Here is a 21,191-nt window from a genome sequence, read left to right on the forward strand (position 1 = left end):
TAAAATTAATTATCCTGCAACTAAATTAATGAACATCTTTTGTTTGTTCTTTTAATTTATGATATATGAGTATTATATTTGAGTCATTAAATTAGAAAGTAATTAATTATAATATAGCGAAGAGTAAATTATTTTTGACTTGGTGCAAATTTATGTCAAAATTTACTTCAGCAACTTTATTGTCAAGCTTGATTTTATTTTGATGTATTATTTTGCTGATATGTAAGCAGCACGATTGAACATCAGGAGAATCAAAGTCGATGAATTATAAGTCCTGCTTCGTTCATACAATTTGAATGATGAATGATATTTGCCTTGCTGGTCGAGAGTTTTTAGATCATATGCGTAAATCCATAGCTCATCTGCCGAAGTGATATACTTGATTACATTTTGATTACAAACGGTGAGGGATATCAGATAGGGTTGGTATATTACCATTTGTTGAGATTATTTTGATGTATATAAATCTCAAAATTCTCTCAATGTTTTCTCTCAAAATAGCTTCGTAGAGTTGGTAAAAGAATGTCGAGATTTATCTCTAGTAGTTTAATAAGAGAATGAGTCAATAGGTTATTCCAACGACCCACTTTATTGATTTGTTCGCATATTGCTTGCAGTTTTTTGAAATCATTATTGTAATTCCAATACTGAATGCGAATTATCAAATTTTGTGGTAATAGAAAATGATTTTGTTCACCGTTACTGGTATATCTACATATATACTTATGTAAATAAGTTATATGTATTCCAGTCTAATATAAACACACATTCTAGACTTTTGAATAATAAGAGCCGCATCAGTTGTATCCCATCTGGACTTACAGTTGTGCCAGTTTCCACAAGTACTATTTGAACCACTTCCGTCCACCAATTTTGCCTTTGATGAACACTATATTTAATTAAAATTCCATGATACCTATTTATGGAATGCCTGGCCATAATGTCCAATAATGCACGGCTAAGAAATTGAGCTACAACGATCCGCCATTGAACTGTAATCTTGTGTTTATGTTCAAGTAAACTATAAACTAAACTAACAGTTTACAGTAACTTAAGCCCACCTTTGTTGGTCTTATACCACGAACGGCAATGCTTGGGTCAGGAATACACGGACTGGGGTTGCTTTTTAAAGCATGGATGTTTATTAATTGGAATAGTTTATGCCTAGGTGTGTTTGGCAAACTTCAATCTACATTTTAAGACCATATAACTTCGAATGCGTTACCATTTCCTGAACTCCACCTAACTGTGTTAAGTAAATCGAGTAAGTGTGAAAATATTGGTCGATCAAACCTCTTTTCTTGATAAGTAAATTGATTCATGTTAGTTGAATTAAGTCAAAAGTGTCCTGCGGACTGCGCCAGTAATTTCATGTGTATGGAATAAAAACAAAAACTTTTATTAAACTTTACTTTAAAACTACTAAAACCATGTCATAAACACATTGTCTTGTTTTTTGAAGGACCAGATTGAAAGCAAAATTATGTGAAAATATCGTGTTGATAATACATTGGAACTATTTACATTTAGTATAGTGGTTATTTAATTTCTTTATTAAGCCGAACCTGGCGCAGATAATCTTGTTCGGTCTATGAGTGAATCTTATGAAGGCGATGTTGTCCCAGAGATAAGTTAATTACGAAGAATGACTAGTTGGATCCCTATATTCTAAAGTAAAAAGAGGAGAAGACGAAAAGACAACGGCCAGCTCCTACCGCTAATTACTGGGAATTTTCTCCAGAACCCACACACATATGCACGCGCACAGAAACCCAGATTATCGATAATGTTTCGCGATCGGGACCCGCCTCCGGGCTAACTAATTCGACGACGTACAATATAATCCGCTACGACCGACAAAAAAGCTCCACGCTCAGAAAGAGCCCGCTTAATACGTGTGAACGGTCTGTTTATACAAAGAAGACAATTTAGTGGTATATAATTGCGGAGCGGCCGGCTGCCGCCCCTTTTGTTGGGTTTTGGGTGGCCGCCACGGCACCACCGTTGCCTTTTCTTCGATCTTTTGAAGAGGTGGCCGCGTGAAATTGGGCATTAATTATACGTGAATTCGTTTCTTGCCTTGTTCCGCACGATGAAGTCCAAATACACCAGATGCCATTATTTGATGATTTTTAATTTCAGTCTAAATATACTTATATGTAATAGGCGGCTTCGGCGTTTCCGCCATCGGTCAAGAGGTTGTTACTATATTTTTCCGTCATTTAAATTAGTTTATTAAAACGTAAGTTTATAAATTTAATGAAATTTACAGGAATAACCAGGGTAGGTTACCGTGGATCTCATATTCAATTCTTGATATATTTTTAGTAGTTATTTGTGCCACTTTTATTACACTTTTACTTAAAAAAATCTGCAGATGGGACATACTGATAGTCTTTAACTAAATGGTAATACTGATTCAATTGGAACAAGTCGGGAGTGGTTTTAGAAAGTTTGACGGGCAATATGGTGCCTAAAGTAAAAAATTGGTAGTAGTAGCAGCGTTGGGAACTATCGACTGAAATCAGTCGAAACAGTCGATAGTCGCAAAACAGTCGATAGTCAAAAAACTAAATGCACGGTTCGACTGATTTTTTTCAATTCGTGATGTCAGACGAAGATGTACGCTTTCCTGTATAAATTGTGAGAGAGGAAAGGACGGAGATAATTGCTTGGAGCAGTTAATATTATATGTGTTTATATTTTCCAACGGTAGCATACACGAGACGGAGAGGTACATATTCCTTCACGCACTAACTTTAAAAATGAAAAGGAAAAAAGTAATTGTTGAATACTATTAACATGCAAGTAATAATTTCATTTTAAACGAAGTAGAATTACTTTTATATTTGAATGTTCTGTGGATCTGTAAAAGGAATGGAATTCTAAATGGAATAATACCCCACAAATATTTTATCGTATTTTAATATGCTTTAATTGCTATTTTGAAATAATATAATATAATAAATATAGACAATACAATAGAACTTTATTATTACCATAAAATCTATTATTGCCATAAAAACAGTCAAAAGTATTTTACTATTTATTATTCACAATTTTCATCTTTTTACCCTATACGTTAATAATTTTGAAAAATATCGTTCCAAAATGCTGCTATATTAATATATAATATATTGTTATTTGCAAGTAAACTACCAAAAAATTATAAAATTATATATATTACATATAAATCTATATAAGCCTAAGTTCGGCATATTTTTGTCAAGGTCGCAGCTAGGACGACAGAGCCACAACGTAAAAAATCAGTCGAATGAAACTAGTAAAGCTAAAAATAGGAACTAAAATTACACGACTGAAACAGTCGATAGTAAATAGTAACAAAATCAGTCGGACCGCAAGTAGCTATTGAAACAGTCGATAGTAAAAGGTAGTCAATTACTAAACAGTCGATAGTTCCTAACACTAGTTAGAAGTAAATTGAAAGATCAAACTCAACAAAACCATCATGGAAAACGTTATAAATTGAAATTGATTCGACTGCATCAAGCTTTGAATATACATTGTTGTTACAGAAATAAAATTGAAATTTTGAGGTTTTTTATTTTTAGAATTGACTTTGCGTTATTAAGAGATTTTCGTTTTCATCTTGTAACATTTGAAATCTCTTTTCCCTTTCCAGCCTCATGTAATCTGGATTTGGATCTGGATGGTGAAGCCGAATATTGGGTCGAATATTGGTTCAGAAAACGAGACTTTTTTTCTATGGGGAATATTTTGTAGATGGAGAAAAGTTGTCACTAATGATGAATAACACTTCAAAGCTATAAAAATATCTGAATGTATTATTAATGTATAATGTATAATAATTTGTCTTCCTTATATTATGAAAAAAAAATTCGTAAAAAAATGAGTTATATAATACGTTATTATTATTGTTAATGAATTTTTAAGAAATTTCATAATTTTTATTGCTAGAGATCTATTGGATAATATAAACTAAAAAAAATTGTTTAACTAGCTACTTCTGCTTTACTAAAATTTGGTACTGCGAATGCTGATTTCTTGGAAAATTATTTATTATTATGTTTTTAGTACAAAAGTACTTCTCTTGATAAAACTTCATTTCCCTTTGATGATTTCACAATGGATGAATTACGGATAGTAATAAAATTATTAAATTATGGTAAGGTAGAGTCGAGCAAATCTCGAGACCGTTGGAGAGATATTATTTAACAGCTTCGCATTAATTACTGTGCCAAATTAGACGATTGGAGAGAGTACAGTCACCATAGAAAACGGCAATAATTGTTCCAATATTGAATGAAAGGGAGTTATTAAAAACTACGAAAAAATAATTCTATATATTTCTGGAGAAGTATTTATAAAAAATATATAAACGAGAGAGTTTTGGAGGCCGAACAGGTTTGCTTAAAAATTAGTTGCGTGTGAGAGCAAACCGATTTGTAATATTCATTTGAGATCTAAGCCGGTATTCGTTAACAAGATGTCTTATCTCCATAGCTTTTCAGTATTGTAGCGAATGGAGCTATTATAAAAGTCTTTAAAAGGACTATATATAAAAGTATATATAAGCTAATAAATTGACCTGATATTTGCTGCTATTGTATATCCAGTGTAACGGGATCCAGTTAGAACAAGAACAGAATTATTAATATTTTTATTGTATTTTCTTGTATTTTCGATTAGTTTCGCTTCTCTAAAATGGCGTGTACCGAAAATTGTGGACCGATTTGCAAAATAATTATTTTATTGGAAAGAGTAACACTTCCAAACTGTTCCATTGGAATCAAGTTACGATCTGATGTGGGGAAGTAGGCAAAATCGAGGAAAAACCTCAAATTTCAAAGGCACGTACAATGTTTTTTAAGCACTCATATAAAAAATCGTTGAAAAATTATAGGCAACTGTTTTTATGGTGTAATGGTTATCCCAACAAGACAGCAAACTTTTTTGTTCCCGTTTGGTTGGAACATTTGCCAAATCACCTAGACAAGGTAGCGGACCCCAGGGCCTGAAACGTTCCCAAGTTTCAATCATTTTCAATCCAATTCCTATTTTTCCTCGTACGGGCTGTACTTTTACTTGGGCTATCCATTGTAATAATTCATAAAATAACTGCGTCATTTATTGAGAAAATATCTAACACTAAAAAGAGAAAATAAAATATTTTTAACAAAAAATTGAAACGACTTCAAAAAATAAATAAGGAACTAACTAAAAAGTAAAAAATAATCAAATTTAAATCTTGAACACAAAAAAAAGGTTTTAGAATAGAATATGGACATAATAATCGATGTAATAACTAAATAAAAATGAAGAAAAAAACTTATTTAACCTATCGACTACACGTATTTTATATTCTGCTATATACATACAATTTAGCTTAATACTTATTTAGACCCATTCAGATATTTACAATTTTATTTTAGTTAACTACTACCAACTGACCACTTTGAAGTCGGTGCCGAGCCTAAACAATACAAAAATAATAATATAATAATATAATAATAATTAATAACCAAATCTAATTTGTTGCTGGGCACCGACTTCAGACTGATCAGATGGTAGTAGTTAAAATAATATTGTAAATATATAGTTACGCTTAGGTAGGTATTAAGCTAAACTGTGTGTTTATAGCAGAATATAAAATATGTGTGATAGATAAGTTAGATAAGGTTTTTGTTTATTTTTATTTAGTTATTACAACGATTATTATGCACATATTTTATTTTATTTTATTTTTTGTTAAAAAGTTAAGTTTGATAATTTTTTTTACTTCTTAGTTACTTCCTTATTTATTTTTTGAAGCCGGTTCAATTTTTTGTTAAAAATATTTTTATAACACTGATTTTATAGAATGCTATGGAACAAAAGGTATATTTGTATGTTAAATAATATGGAGACAGAACTTATATGAAGATTATAGTAAAGATAAAAATTAAATATGGTCATGTGTATATATATTTTTTGTTTACTTTTTTATTATACTTGTTTCATGTTTCTGATTTTACAAAAGTTTAAAAGCTAAATGTTTAAATGAAGTGTCATTGATTTTCAGCATAGTGTAAATATAAAGTGTATTTAATAGAATGTGGTTGGAATAGATTGATAACATAGGGTTTGAAGCTTTGTGATTTATTATATCTTTCGGTTTATATAAATCTTTGGGGCAAATAAATAATGCAGATTTTTTTTTATTATTCAATTAATATATTGTTACTAGTCGTTTCCGTCTAACCTACAATTTGTCTTTATAATAACTTAAATCTAGGTATATAACTAGGAGGACCCATCGGCCCTATCTCTGTCTCTGGTGAAATAACGTTTATACATGTCACTGCTGGATTTTTTAATATATGCACCTCGCTACACAAGACTACACAAGATCAGATGGTTTGATTCTTTTGAGTCTGTGTCCTGTTCGGGTGGTATCCAATAGTTGCAATATTTCTATATTCGTATGAGAATGGAGTCTTTCCTCATGCCCCTTGCAATTCTTTTGATTTTTTGACTGACTGTGGGTATCTGAAGGTCTCGATGTAGGTAATCAGTCCTATAGTATTTGGGTGCACCCACAATACTTCTCAGGACCTTGTTCTGAAAAATTTGTAAGCTTATTCTTGTTTGACTCTAAAGATTCTGGTTGTAATGTATGATTTTAATAGTTCGGTGTGTTGTTTTGGTAGCATTTTCTGTAGCTTATGAACAAGGCCTTCATTCCAAACCTTATCGAAGGCTTGTGCTACATCTAAAAATATAGCTGTGCATACTTTTATACTTTAGAAGGTTTTTTCTTTAACATATGTTATTCTGCGGGCCTGGTCTATTGTTGAGTGCTTGTTAATAAACCCAAACTGGTGTGTTGGTATTAGGTTTTTTCTCTCTATGATATAATGAAGAAATGTTATATTATTTAATACATTTTATTGCAATAAATGGAATAAACTAAATAAGGAAAATGTAATCTGAGCAATACACATTTAGAGACATACAAACAAACCATATAAATAAAATATTAAAACAAAGATTTGGATCAAAATAACTAATCTAACGTTTTCCTTTTGAATTAATTTTTCTATATTGTCTATTCTGGTTTTGATGCAATTTTCCTTATTTGTTTCTTCTGCTACTCACTGTGTGTTTTTCTGGAATAATTTTTCTAATTTCTTGTCTTGCGATTTAATCAGTGCCTTCTCTCCTCGTGTACTTGCTACATTATCTGTAAAATAATTAATGCTCATTATCTTCTCGTGTGGAAGTCGTCTCTTGTAGAAATGTACGTATTTTATACTTATCTTTATTAAGTTTTGCTCTCTTATGGGCAATAATAATTATTCTACCCTGATAGTTACTGGCATTTGGTCTTTCAATATTCAGAATCCTTAGATCCAATCCTAGGATTTTTAGATCTAGTCAGATTCACAGAAAAAGATGATTTCACAGATGTTTGCCAGATGTGGCAGTCAGGTCAAGTCTTCGAGGATGGTTGTTAGAAGAAAAAGGTTCATTTTCTTATTGCTGTTGGTAAGAATTAATCGTCGCAGAAGAGAAATTTTACAAACATATATACAAACATTAAATATTCATATTGTTATTAATATTTGTTGAACTTTAATATTATAGTATTTGGCGCTGTAGTGGTAGTTTTATTTTTTAAAGTAATTTTTAGTTTACACACTTTGTAATATTCATATTGTTATTAATATTTGTGGATTATTTATTATATCGTGTTTGGTTATGGCGGATAATTCAACTTCAACGTTCTTAAAAGACGAACATATGTACCTTGATTCAACTTCTCAAAGAAATTTCAGTGCACTAAGGCCCTAAAAGCTCAAATACAACATATACATAATGTAACTACTGCGAAGAGAATAAATGGAATAATTTGTTCATCATGTGAAGAATAACATAGGTTCCACCACACACGACAAACTCACCTTAAAAATAAACACGGAATACATGTTGAATTAATATTGTTAACGTTTTCCACCATCGAAGAGTATGAGAGCTGGAAACAGAAACAAATAATAGAATATAACTACGCTCTCAGGGTTTTAAAGAAAAAAACTGATCGCAAAGAGATCTATTATCATTGCAATCGGAGTGACACTATTAATTATTAATTATTTATTAAATTTGAAGTATTACTATTATAGGATACAAACCAAATTATAAAATTAGGATCGAAAAATTTGGTGGATCAATCAAGATTAAAGCAAGGTGTCCTTCAAGTTTAAGTTGTAATTTATATAAAAATGGAAGTGTATCTGTACACTTTAGGAAAACACATGTTGGATATGGACATGGTTGGACATTAAGATGTTAACATTTTCTCAAATCTGAGAAAGATATTATTATTCGAAATCTTGTGTAACAATAGAGATAAGTTTATCAGAGGCAAGATGCAGAGGATAAATATCATTAATAAAGATAATATATCCTATTTAATAAAAAACACATCAATTCGGTTAGAAGCATCAATGAAATGATTGCTGTTGGTTTAAAAATATAAGAAAAAGAGAAATACAAGCAAGAACAGGGAGAAGCGGAAGAACCAAATATGGAAAATGACTTGAACAACATAATAGTCAGTACATTTAACTCTTTGATATCAATAGATCAACAATTAAAAATCGAAATAGTTTCAAGAGGTTTGTAGAGATTTTAACAAAAAAGCAATTCAAAAGGAAAGCGAAAGATGGAAGCACAGCAATACTTTCCAGTACTCAAACGTAAAAAAGTAAATATGTTTTACCAAAAGTGCAAGTATTACTTCATTGTTTTTTTTACTTTTAGGAGTGAATATCAGTTAAGAATATTAATGTATATTTAGAAAAGGTGGATTAGGCATACACCACCACAAAATAAAAAAAAAACGCGCTTATAACTCTACCTCATAGGTGGAGAAGACATTGTATCATCTAAATATAACAAGGAAGTATACAACGAATATATAGCGAATAGCCTGCGGTCTTTTTTGGTGTGGCTCTTTTTTTTATAACAAATGTATTCTATTCTATCTATTCTTTGTTTTAATATTATATTTATATGGTTTGTGTGTATGTCTCTAAATGTGTATTGCGATTACATTTTCTTTATTTATTTTATTACATTTATTGCATTACAATTTGTTAAATTGTATAATATTTAGGCATTATTTATCTGTTCGGAAGAGTTATATAAACCGAAAGAAATAATAAATCACAAAGCTTCATATCCTTTGTTATCAATTTATTCCAACCACTTTCTATTAGGTACACCTTATATTTACACTGTTCTGAAAATTCATGGCATTTCATTTAAAAATATAGCTTTTTTATCTGTTTAAATATCTGTAAAATCGGAAAGATGGAAATATAATAATAAATAAACAAAAAACGTATACAAATATGACCATAGTTCATTCTTATATTTATTATAATCTTCAAATATGTTCTGTTTCTAATATTTCATATAATATTTCTACTAATATTTCATAGCTTATGCATTTGTTTTCAGATAATCTGCCGCTAATTTTCCCTATGAAGTCATTATAATTACATAAAAAAATGTAAATATAAAATTAACCTATATTTGAATAACCACAACTCTCGTAAACAACAAGGCGTATAGAGAAAAGGATGCATAGCTGTGAAATCTGTCAGGCTAGATTAGAACAAAGGAGCATGTGCAGTTCTAGCCAACCAACACCTTCTGTGGAGTCCTTTTACTGTCGTCTGATAGCAAAGGTTAACAATAGCGAGATGTAGTAGAAAATATTTATACTCCTGCGGTACCACCAGTAGTGTAATGGTTGCAAATTATCACTGACCCCGAGAGCCAGTTATGGAACACAGTTATGATAATGATGATCACTGCAGACAATAATAAGATAAGATGTAGAATCTATTTATTAAAGGAGAAAAGTCTGACTAGGTAATACCCGCCCTTGATATATCCTTACTCTCACCAATCCAAGCCTGCATTTTAACACAAATAACTTTTCTTTTTCATATATATGGAGGAACTCAAATGCTAACAAAATTGATCTACTACATTTAGGATTGATTTCTAATAAATGAACAAAAATATACAGTGATAAAATATTTTTAACAGAAAACTTGAACCGATTTGAAAAAATATATAAGAAACTCATTAAAAATTGAAAAATAATCAAACTTAGATTTCTAACACAAAAAAAAACATTTTAATACAAAATATATACATAATAACCTTTGTATTTACTATATAAAATAAACAAAAATCTTAATTAATCTCTCTATAATACGTATCTTATATTCTACTATTTACACACAATTTAGCTTAATACCTACCTACACCTAATCATCTATTTATTTTATTTTAACTACTACACTGATCACTTTGAAGTCAATGCTGAGCAACAAATTAGATTTGTTTTGTTTGTAATTTAATTATGTATATGTCACAAAATTATATTATTATTTTTTTATTGTTTGAGCTCGGCACCGACTTCAAAGAAATCAGCTGGTAGTAGTTGAAATAATATTATAAATAAATGAATAGGTTTAGGTAGGTATTAAGCTAAATTGTGTGTATATAGTAGAATCTAAGATACGTGTAGTTTATTTTTATATAGTTATTACAACGATTATTATGTACATATTTTGTATTAATTTTTTTTTTAAATCTGAGTTTGATTATTTTATAATTTTTAGGTCCTTATTTATTTTTTGAAGTCGGTTAAATTTTTTTGTTAAAAATACTTTATTTTTCTCTTTTTAGTCTTAGATATTTATTCAAGAAATTACGCAGTTAGTTTATTTAATATTACAATGGGTAGGCCAAGTAAAGGTGCAGCTCGTATGAGGAAAAATAGAAATAAAGAAACAATGATTGAAAATAAGTAAAGTAAATAAATAAGTAACGCTGGCGTCCGCTACCTAACCTAGGTGATATGACAAATATTCTGACTAAACTAGAACAACAAAAAGTTATTGTCCCTCCGGGAATCGAACCCGGAACCCCCGTTTGGGATCTAAACGCTTTAACCATTACACCATAGAAGCAGTTGCCTACAATATTTCTGACGAGGTTATATATGCCATAGTTAGTGCTTAAAATACAAGTTGAATGGCTTTTGCGATGTCAGATTTTCCGTCACATCAGCTCAGCAATAACATTATACACAAATATCTGATTATTTCAGATAAAAAATATGTGAAAACTTTGTATGTGCTTTTGAAATTTTCAATTATTATATTTAGATTAGAATTTTGTTGCATGTTAAAGCCAAAACTGAGCTAAAACTCATAGTTGATGCGGTAACATTGCAACGTTTTGATGTCACAACTTTAAATGACGTATGTACAAAGTAACTTTGAACAGACTATATGTTATATAGTAGGACTCTTACGGTCCTAGTTGCGAACTGCACTATACTCAAGGAAACGGCATTCTAGCAAATAGACGCTTGCTTTGTTTTGTAATAGATTAAAAACTCCCAGTATGGTTTTGTATCGCCGTTCAACAAGTCGCATCTTCTTTCCTTAAAATAAAACAGTGTTTTGAAATTAATAAGTAATTAATAGTTTTTGTGTTTCAACCAGCTTTCACAATTCATAAGTGGGCAGTCATTAGGATTCCGGTGAGATCATAAGGCTGTTTTGAATTAATTCAATTAACCAAATTATCAAGGAGGCCGTCTGACGTCGGACTGGCATTCGTTCCACAGTTACTCGAAGCATTTCTTCGTGTAGTTAAACGGAGTTTGGGTAAAACTATCGCAGCTGAAGATGAAGACGACTAGCTCTCAGTCTAAAAGGGTTTAGTTCCTTTTTGGTAATACATAAAAATCCTAAGTATCACCTTGTGTCGTTGTTCAACAAGTCACCTCTTTCTATAAAATAACCCAAGTTAATAATTTTTTTTAAACCCTTTTACATTTCATAACTTATATGGGTAACTCTACATGAATACGATATAAATTATATAGATCTCATTAAAATTGTTAAATAGTAATGATAAATATTAATAACATTTCAAATATATTTTGAAAAATAAATATTTAAAATATGCGTATTAACACCGTTGGTGGAAATTCGGCCTGTCCTGTTTCTTTCAAACGCACCTTACGAAGTAGCTTACTAAGTGATTAGGGCAGAATAGAAACGGAATGATTCTGAAATTTGTACAGACGGTTTCGGCCCGGTGGCTTCCAATTAAATCCTCATAACTCGGACGCTTTATAATTTAGACCAACTATTGTGCCGAAGTAAATAAGCTATGAAAAGATTAAGGTCGGATATAGGGTCCCATAAAGTCGGGTGAATTTTTTTATTCTCAAGAAAATACGATATTTTTTTTGTACATATAATGTAATTTGTCATATAATGATCAATCTCTAACATTAATTCCTCGATTATAATTAGGTCGTTTCGAATATACTTTTTTGGTTTCTTTCTGTATAAATATAATCTGTGTTAATAAAATTAGAAATTATTTTAAGTTAATGTTTCTATAGATTTAATGTTGCATTAGAATACCTGCAGGTTGCCGTTAAAAATTGCAGTTTGCTAAATATAGGTCTTCCAATACTTATTAAGTAGATATTATAAGTATACTTATTAGTAATACCTATAACAAGTAAAAGTCAGGAAAGTATGATCACTGTATTAAGAAGGAAGGAACCTTCTGTAGAAGAGAGGAAAAATCCTGACCAAAGCAAGAAAACTGAGTAGAGACAAATAAATAGAGGAAATGTATATAGTCTATTGGAATTTTATTTGTACATACGTCATCAAGATGTTTTATGCATTGCCTGCCGCAATTTGTATATTCGTTTCATAATCAGACAATATTTTCCTACTCATTTTATTCTAGTTAAAAAGAGACAAAATGCTCTCTGACAAGTTCTAACGTTAAACCGAACTAGCCTGTCAAACGTACGGTTGTCAAACGTACGCAAAATTATTATCAGTTATAATTAACTACAGGTTATAAACCGGCAAACGTTATTTTAGCGCATTAATAAGTTATTTCCAAAAGGAACCAGATAATGGAGGCCCCCTTTCGACCGTAAATTCTATTAGAGAGGTAAATATTCATGATATTAAATAAGTTGCTGCAATCTTATTATAATAGTGTGGGTAGTGTGACTAAAATCGCTTACAAAATGAACAACAATATGTTAGATTCAACCAAGAAAACCCCTCTACATACAAAGTGGCTGACGAATCTTGACCATCTTGATATTGGCTCTATTCGAGATCAAATATACGAAATGTATGAGAACAGTGAGTACACAAACTATTTTATCGATATAAACATAATTTAATAAAATTATTTCAGAGAAAATTGTTAGTCTGGCAAGTATACATAAAATAGTTAGGGACATGCAGCTTTTTGAGGGATGTAAGATTTTCTTGCATACACTCTTACAGGACTTAAATGGTGTAAAGATAACCCTTAAAGAGGTCTAATGGAACTTGCAGACATTGCAAAAATAATTGAATTTTTAAAGGCGTACAATAAAATCAAGGAAGATAAATTATTTGTCTTTGTGTATCTTGAAGAAACTAATAAATATATTCAAAATGGTTCATTCACTCTTGGCAAGACTGTAACAAAAAAAGTGCAAAGACAACAAAAATTAATGGAAAAAGATAAAAGTTACAATAGCATTTCATTAGGTTTTGTTGGTCATAGTATTTATTAATAATTAATTGTAGATATATTGTTATTTATGCAGGGATTAAGAATAGTTTTATTCCTGGTGCAGAATTAGTATTTTCCTTCAAGTCCAAGGGCGACTACCATGGGGATTTTTTTTATAACATCTTTATTAGATACGCTTAGTACAATCTTAATTTACAATTAATCTATTACTACTTTTCCTATGTACTTGGATTAATTAACAAGCAAGACGAGTGTGATAAAATACATCAGTATGTATTCCTCAATTATAAAATTATAATTATTTATTAATTATTAACTTATAGCTACAGTTTACACTAAATGTATACACTTTATATAGGTTCGTATGGTTTTGTTCGTTTCAATCTCCTGACATCCTGCGCGCTGTCCAGCAGTTGTATTGCTTCCACGTTAGTATGATTTAGTAATCTTCTTTCGTGTTTCAAGGCGAAATCTTGGATAACTTCGCAAATCCATTTGATTTCCAGGTCATCGTGCAGTTCTTCATTCGTTGTTGAATGAAGTTGAATTTTCCAATCTTTCGTCCATTTGTAGATTTTGTTGACTGTCACTTGCACTTTTTCTATTGCTCTAGGCAGAGATATATATTTTGCCATAATAATTGTGTTATCAGCAAAGGTTCCAAGAAGTGTTTCTTTTATTGTTTGAGCAGATACAGGAGAGGTCCTAAGACGCTACCTTGTGGAACTCCAGCCGAGGTATTTTTAAATGTCGAGAACGCCATTTCGTGCGATACTCTAAATTTTCTTCCGAATAAATATGACTCCACCAATTGACAATAGTTACACGGTAACAATTTGCTCATCTTACAGATTAATCCCAAATGCCAAACCCGATCAAAAGCTTGTGAGACATCCAGGAATATTGCAGGGCAGTTTTTTCCTCAAACGCACAATAGCCGCAGTTACTCTGTGCACTTGATCGATTGTTGAATGGTGATTTCGAAAACCAAACTGGAAATCTGGTATTGTTACCAAATGTTTAACACGTTTAAATATCAGTTTCTCAAATAGCTTTGATATTGCAGGTAGTAGCGAAATAGGTCTGTAAGATTCGACTTGTTCTGCAGGTTTGTCAGGTTTTTTGAGCATAATTATTTATGCCTCTTTAAAGAATTCCGGGACATGCACCATAACATGTTTTTGTTTTGGTTTGAAAATGAATTGTTAATGAACCTGGGGAGGAACCATCAGTAATTATTATGAGCAATGCACCGTATCAGAGCTCACTGATGGAAAAAATGCTAACAATACCATCAACTATAATGAAGCAGTGGCTTTCAAAACATTAATTAAGTTTTGAAGAGACGACTTCCTCCCTATCACTGTATATTCAATCCATTCTAGTTGATATAGGGGGTAGCAAATGATTATTATAATAGATGCGCTAGTCGAGAAGGATATTCCAACAAGAACTATTTGGATATGTGGAAGGAAGCATTGTGGACCATAACACCTTCGGTTTGGATGAAATCGATGAGACATACAGAGGACGAAAGACGACGATAAATGGTTGAATCGTGAAGATGTTTAGACATATTGGAAATTAACAGTTTAGTGATTGATTTGGAAAGTGGTAGTGGCTAAAGGAAACTTTCAGGATATGTGAAAAAGCTGTACAATGCTGGAAATTCCTAAGACAGAGTGATGAAGGTGAGTGACAGAGTGGAAACAAGGTATGCACATAATTAATAGAGTATAACTGTAGAAAACGGTATTGTAGGGTGTGAAAGATTTGTGTGCATAGTTATGATTCTAATTGTTAAGAATTAAATATGAGCATTTGGTTAGAATATATGAGGGGAGAATGAATACTAACTGTTTTGGTAAATGCATTAGGCAGAATTCAGTGATTAATTTTATCAAGAATTGTGCACACAGATAGTAGCAAAAGAAATAAAAAATACAGCGATATCAAGATGACTTGATAAGCAAACACACCATCGAAGGAAACAAGAACCAAATATATTCTCTAAAGGAAGTAAAATACATTGCTTTGATATATAATTGTTAATTAGATGGATTAGGCCTTCAGGCGGATACCACTACATAAAAAAACCGCGCCTAGAACTCCACCTCATGGGTGGTGTGGAAAAGAGTTCAATGTATATATAATAAGACTACTCTAACCTACAAACTATTATACCTGTATTCTTAATTGTAGCTTTAAGTCCTTTGATAATATATGTATTAGATGTACTATAATGTTAAAATATATATGTTTAATAACATTATAATAACATTATACTATATAACATTTTTGTTTTATTATTTTATTTTATTTAATTTTTGTTTTGAATCTAATATATCAAAAAAAAAACAGCCCTTCAGTCTGCTTTAAGTTTTCGTGGAAGTAATGCTTTGGATAATTAGAAATCGAATTGGAGAAAAATGGACATCAACTAATGAGTAAAACAAATAGGAGAAAAAGTTCGTACAATAAAAAAACAAATATAAATTGCGTAATTCTGCTCTTGGAAACCGCTAGAGGTAATAAAAACATTTAATGTAGTCAAATCATTTTTCGGAATTTTAGTTAATTATCAGTTATATTATATAAATAATAAATATATATAAAAAAATAAATATTTAAAGAACTATTTAAGTAAAAGACAAAATAATAAAATTACAAAAACGTCATTAATAAACGGAAGAATTAACAGGCAATTTGGAAGTGCAAAATCGTCAATATAATAGATTGGACAACAGCTTCATTCCCCACTGACCACCAGTGGGCCTGCCGCTCTCACCCCGCCCCACACCGCTGCAATCATGTCGTTCGAAAACCGCGTCGCCGGCTTAATGGTTTTATTTATCCCAATAAAACTGTCCCACTGATCTCAGGTATTTGTTTGATCAGCACAAAATATCACTGTAGGGCCCCCGCGGCAGCGGCCCCTCTCATGGCGCTGCGCGGTGTCGCCTTTCTCACGGCGCACTCTACGTGAGTCAGACTGGCGCAAAGTGGAGAGAGTTTTAGCGCTGATATCGATGCCTATCAGTTCGGCCGGTGATAAAACTGTTCGTCACTGCAATTTATTCTGAAGATTCCAACATTCCAAAGTATGATTCTACAAATGTTCTAATATTTCATAAGCTTTTTATAATGTTTAAATTAAAATATTGAGATTGAATTAAATCTATTTACAATCTGTTTTAAAATATTTATAAGTTTATAATATATAATTTTTATGGATTTGAATGGATTAAAAATCTTCGATTCACAATATTTTCTTGGAGTGGAACAATTTCAAGTATTTATGTTTAATATACATCTAGAATCCGGAATGCAATAATTAATACTGAAATTTAAATTCCTTACACCAGGCGAGTTAATCCTCGTATTAAGCTATTCATTTCAAAAGACCGGAATTATGGGTTGATAACTCTAGGTTTTTTTATAATCTTAATAACTCGTACCATTGTGGAATCATCCTATTCGATCAATATCATTAATTGAATATGGTTTTAAAAGTTACTCCAGAATTGAAACAACAATTGTTAAAGAGACCAATAAAACAAGGTCTATTATATATCGGTTCCTTCTGTGCATATGCACTAGGATAACATAGATTTAGTTATTATTTAGTTATTTGTAATGGTGTAAATCTGGTAAAATTCTGAAAAAATAACGAAGCATTAGTTTCTTATCGATAATTAAAGAGGTAATAAAGAAATATCAAGACTGAAAAAGATTTAAGTAGTTTATGAACATCACTTAAACATCAAGAAGTCAATGATTATCTTAAGTCCATAATATTGGAAATTATATAGTGTTATTATTGTACAAAATATCATTCACAGGATGAATTAATGGTGGAATCGTGAACATATTTTAGACAGATTAGAAATTAACAGTTTAGTAATTAAATTGGACAGTGAGTCGTAAAGTTAAAGTGACTGAAGGAAACTTTCAAGATATGTGTTAATGCTGGAAATTCCTGACACAGAGTGGCGAGAGTGGAAATAGCTGAAGGTATGAAAATAGTTAATTGAATACAACTATAGAAAATGGTATTGTAGGGCGTGAAAGATTTGTGTGCACAGATATATTGTAATATATATATATATATATATATATATATATATATATATATATATATATATATATATATATATATATACATATATATATATATATATATATATATATATATATATATATATATATATATATATTAATATATAAGATTTGTTATAAGATAATATATCATCTAATAACAAACTGTTATACCTGTGTTCTTAATTGTGCTTTTAAGTCCTTAATATATATATATATATATATATATATATATATATATATATATATATATTAATATATAAGATTTGTTATAAGATAATATATCATCTAATAACAAACTGTTATACCTGTGTTCTTAATTGTGCTTTTAAGTCCTTAATATATATAGAGTGGCGAGAGTGGAAATAGCTGAAGGTATGAAAATAGTTAATTGAATACAACTATAGAAAATGGTATTGTAGGGCGTGAAAGATTTGTGTGCACAGATATATTGTAATATATATATATATATATATATATATATATATATATATATATATATATATATATATATATATATATATATATATATATATATATATATATATTAAGGACTTAAAAGCACAATTAAGAACACAGGTATAACAGTTTGTTATTAGATGATATATTAGATGTACTATTGTTGCATGTTAAAGCCAAACACAAATATCCACAACGCATTACTAAAAAAACTTTGAATAGACTATGTATGAATGATCTTATATAAAGTGAATGACATACATACTGATGAATTTATCACACACTTGTTTCTGAATTAATTGAACTATAACAGAACAGTAGTAATATATTAATTGCTAAATTAAGATTGTACCAAATTTAATATTTTTATTTTATTTTAGATAAAAATATGATGTGGGCCTACAAATATGATGTGTAATCATGTACTTTTAATAAGAATATATAACGAATACGTTGAGAGTGACACTGTTGCTGAAATATTTTGTAAGTAATCGGAGTTCGCAAACAATATGGTAGCTACTAAATCAAAAATATTAAGTAGCAAGAAAATAATTCAGACATACAATTATTGGGATACCTCCACTTAATCGATAGGGTTTGTCAGATATAGTAAAGACAAAATAATTTTTTAAAAAATATGAAGGTGAAATTTCAATTACGCGATTATTGACTGAGATTTTTATTTCATATTTTTTGAGACTATTCAAGTTAATAAGTGATTAAAATTAATAATTTTTTTTTAATTTTAAATTTAAATTAATAAGTATTATGGTATCTGGCGAAGCATATAAACAACTTGATTTCTGTTATTGTAGCTATTCATATTATCAGCAACTGATAAACGATGGAATTCAATCGATTATTCACCACCTAAAATTAATTTGTTTGAATATTCTTGTTTTATATGTAAAATGAATAAATAATCAGGCCTATAAATTAATTTTAAATGCCTTATAAAAGATAGTGCTGTTGTAAAAATATTTTTATTCTTAAAGTGAATTTTCAGTATGTGTCATTTCGTCGAAGTGTGAACATTTTTTTCAGTGCGTTGACAATTACTAAATTTATACCGAGCAAATCGTTTTTTGGAGAAGTTTTATTTTTTACTTCAATTTGAAGAAAAAGGCAACTGAAGGTCATTGGATGCTGTATGAGGCTTTTGGCAACCATGCTTCGTCGACTTCAACATGCGATTACAACAGTGAAAAAAAATGTAAGCTGTTACTCGATGAAACCATCAATGAGGAAAATGACAACGCTCTACCACATGTTGCAAAACCGGTGAAAACATACTTAGAAACATTAAAATGGGAAATGGTACTCCACCCGGTGTATTCTCTAAACCTAGCTCCTTCTGATTACAACTTATTTGAAAAATACCAAAAATGGGTAGCTTGCTATTCGTGTATAGCCTCAATAGATACATCGTTCTTTCGAAATTGAAGATAGTAAAAAGTAGTAGCCATCGGTTGACAATATTTTGAATACAGATTTTTCACAATAAAGTTTAAAATTTAAAAAAATCATTTAAAATTAATTTATAGGTCTATTATTTAGTGTAGAATATATATCAAAATATGTCAACCTATTATTTAAAAAACCCAAAACACTTGATATTTTATTTCTTGTTATTTTATTAATTATACATGTTTTAATAATCACTAATACATCAGGTTAGAAAATTATTTGTAACATATTTGTAGTTAGTAAATTGTTATACATTTCAACAATAACAAATTAACTGAAATAGGTTAATTAAAATAGGAAAAATTAACTTTATAATCGATTGAGAACTATGGAGAAGTTAGTAAGTTCTGCTAAAACTGCTTATACCAAAATGACGACTGGATGTCGTGGGCGGCTCATGTGTGTATACGAGTGTGTGTGTGTTCTTGAAGTCGGGGGACCAAGCCCAAAAGCAAAAAACCATAACGACAAGCCGGCGAAGACAACCACGACGACAACAGCTTTGTGTTGAGGATGCATTCCTTAAAACTTTATTATAATATAGTCGGCCTTTGGTGTAGTTCGATTTTGTATCTGTGTTTTGTATAACTGTGTCGTCAACCTTTTGGGTGGTTTAAGGACCCTCCCAGAATCAGCTTGAGTCGAAACGAAAACGATATTTAATTTAATGTAATTCACAACATTCCGAACCATGTTTTAAATAGCTCATATTGTGTGTTCTTTTAGTGTTCTATGAGCATGTCTCATATAATAATTTTTTTTATTGAGATTAAACAAAAATAAAATGTGTTTCTTATACTTGTTTATTGTATGTTTGATATAAGCGTTAATTTTAAATTCCAGGTTTATAGCTTTCCAAACAATATTATTGTTACAGTATAATATAGTTCAAAGATTACAATTACTACAAAAGATCGATGTCGATAAAGTGTTTTTCTATATGCCACAGTGACTTATTATATAATAAAATACACCACAGCAAGTTAACAAGTAACAGGTCAATTGAAAAGTCCCCGGCCTACCATAGTAAAACATATATTTTTGGCAAAATTAGTTTTTTATTATTCAACACAACTGCTTTCAATGGTGATACACTGATTATAGCGACCCTCCAACTTTTGGACAGCATTTTTGTACTACAATTTGTCCTTTGCTTTAAAATAGACCTTAGTTTCGGCGCTTCATTCGACGAAAATTTCTTCCCAGTGAGCATTCATTTGAGATTGAGAACAGGAAATAGTCGCTGGGGGCCAGATCTGGAGAATACGGTTGATGTGGAAGCAATTCGAATTTCTTATTCATCGATTTTTGCCATCCTTTTCATTGACTTGTGAAACGTTTTTCGGTGATTGACTGTCGATTAGACTTCGGAGTAAAATGATGGAGACATGTTTCATCCATTGTCACATATCGACGCAAAAACTCGGGTTTATTACGCTTGATCATCTTCAAACACTGCTCCGAATAATGAACTCGTCGTTGTTTTTGGTCAAAAGTGAGCTCGCGCGGCACCCACTTTGCACAGAGCTTTCTCATATCCAAAT

The 21,191-nt window shown here is 30.5% G+C and overlaps 2 protein-coding genes across 2 annotated transcripts in view; one reads left to right on the top strand and one right to left on the bottom strand.

Annotated features, from left to right (window-relative positions):
• The window catches only part of stet (stem cell tumor), a 325,321-nt gene that overhangs the window by 106,796 nt on the left and 197,334 nt on the right, over positions 1-21,191 (bottom strand). The window lies entirely within an intron of this gene.
• Positions 1-21,191, top strand: part of LOC143198567 (brachyurin-like) — a 54,913-nt gene that overhangs the window by 655 nt on the left and 33,067 nt on the right. The window lies entirely within an intron of this gene.

This window comes from Rhynchophorus ferrugineus, unplaced genomic scaffold, assembly GCF_030347505.1.
Source record: "Rhynchophorus ferrugineus isolate W39M unplaced genomic scaffold, kcgeb_rfMv2 rfM1, whole genome shotgun sequence".
In the NCBI taxonomy this organism is placed as follows: domain Eukaryota; kingdom Metazoa; phylum Arthropoda; class Insecta; order Coleoptera; family Curculionidae; genus Rhynchophorus; species Rhynchophorus ferrugineus.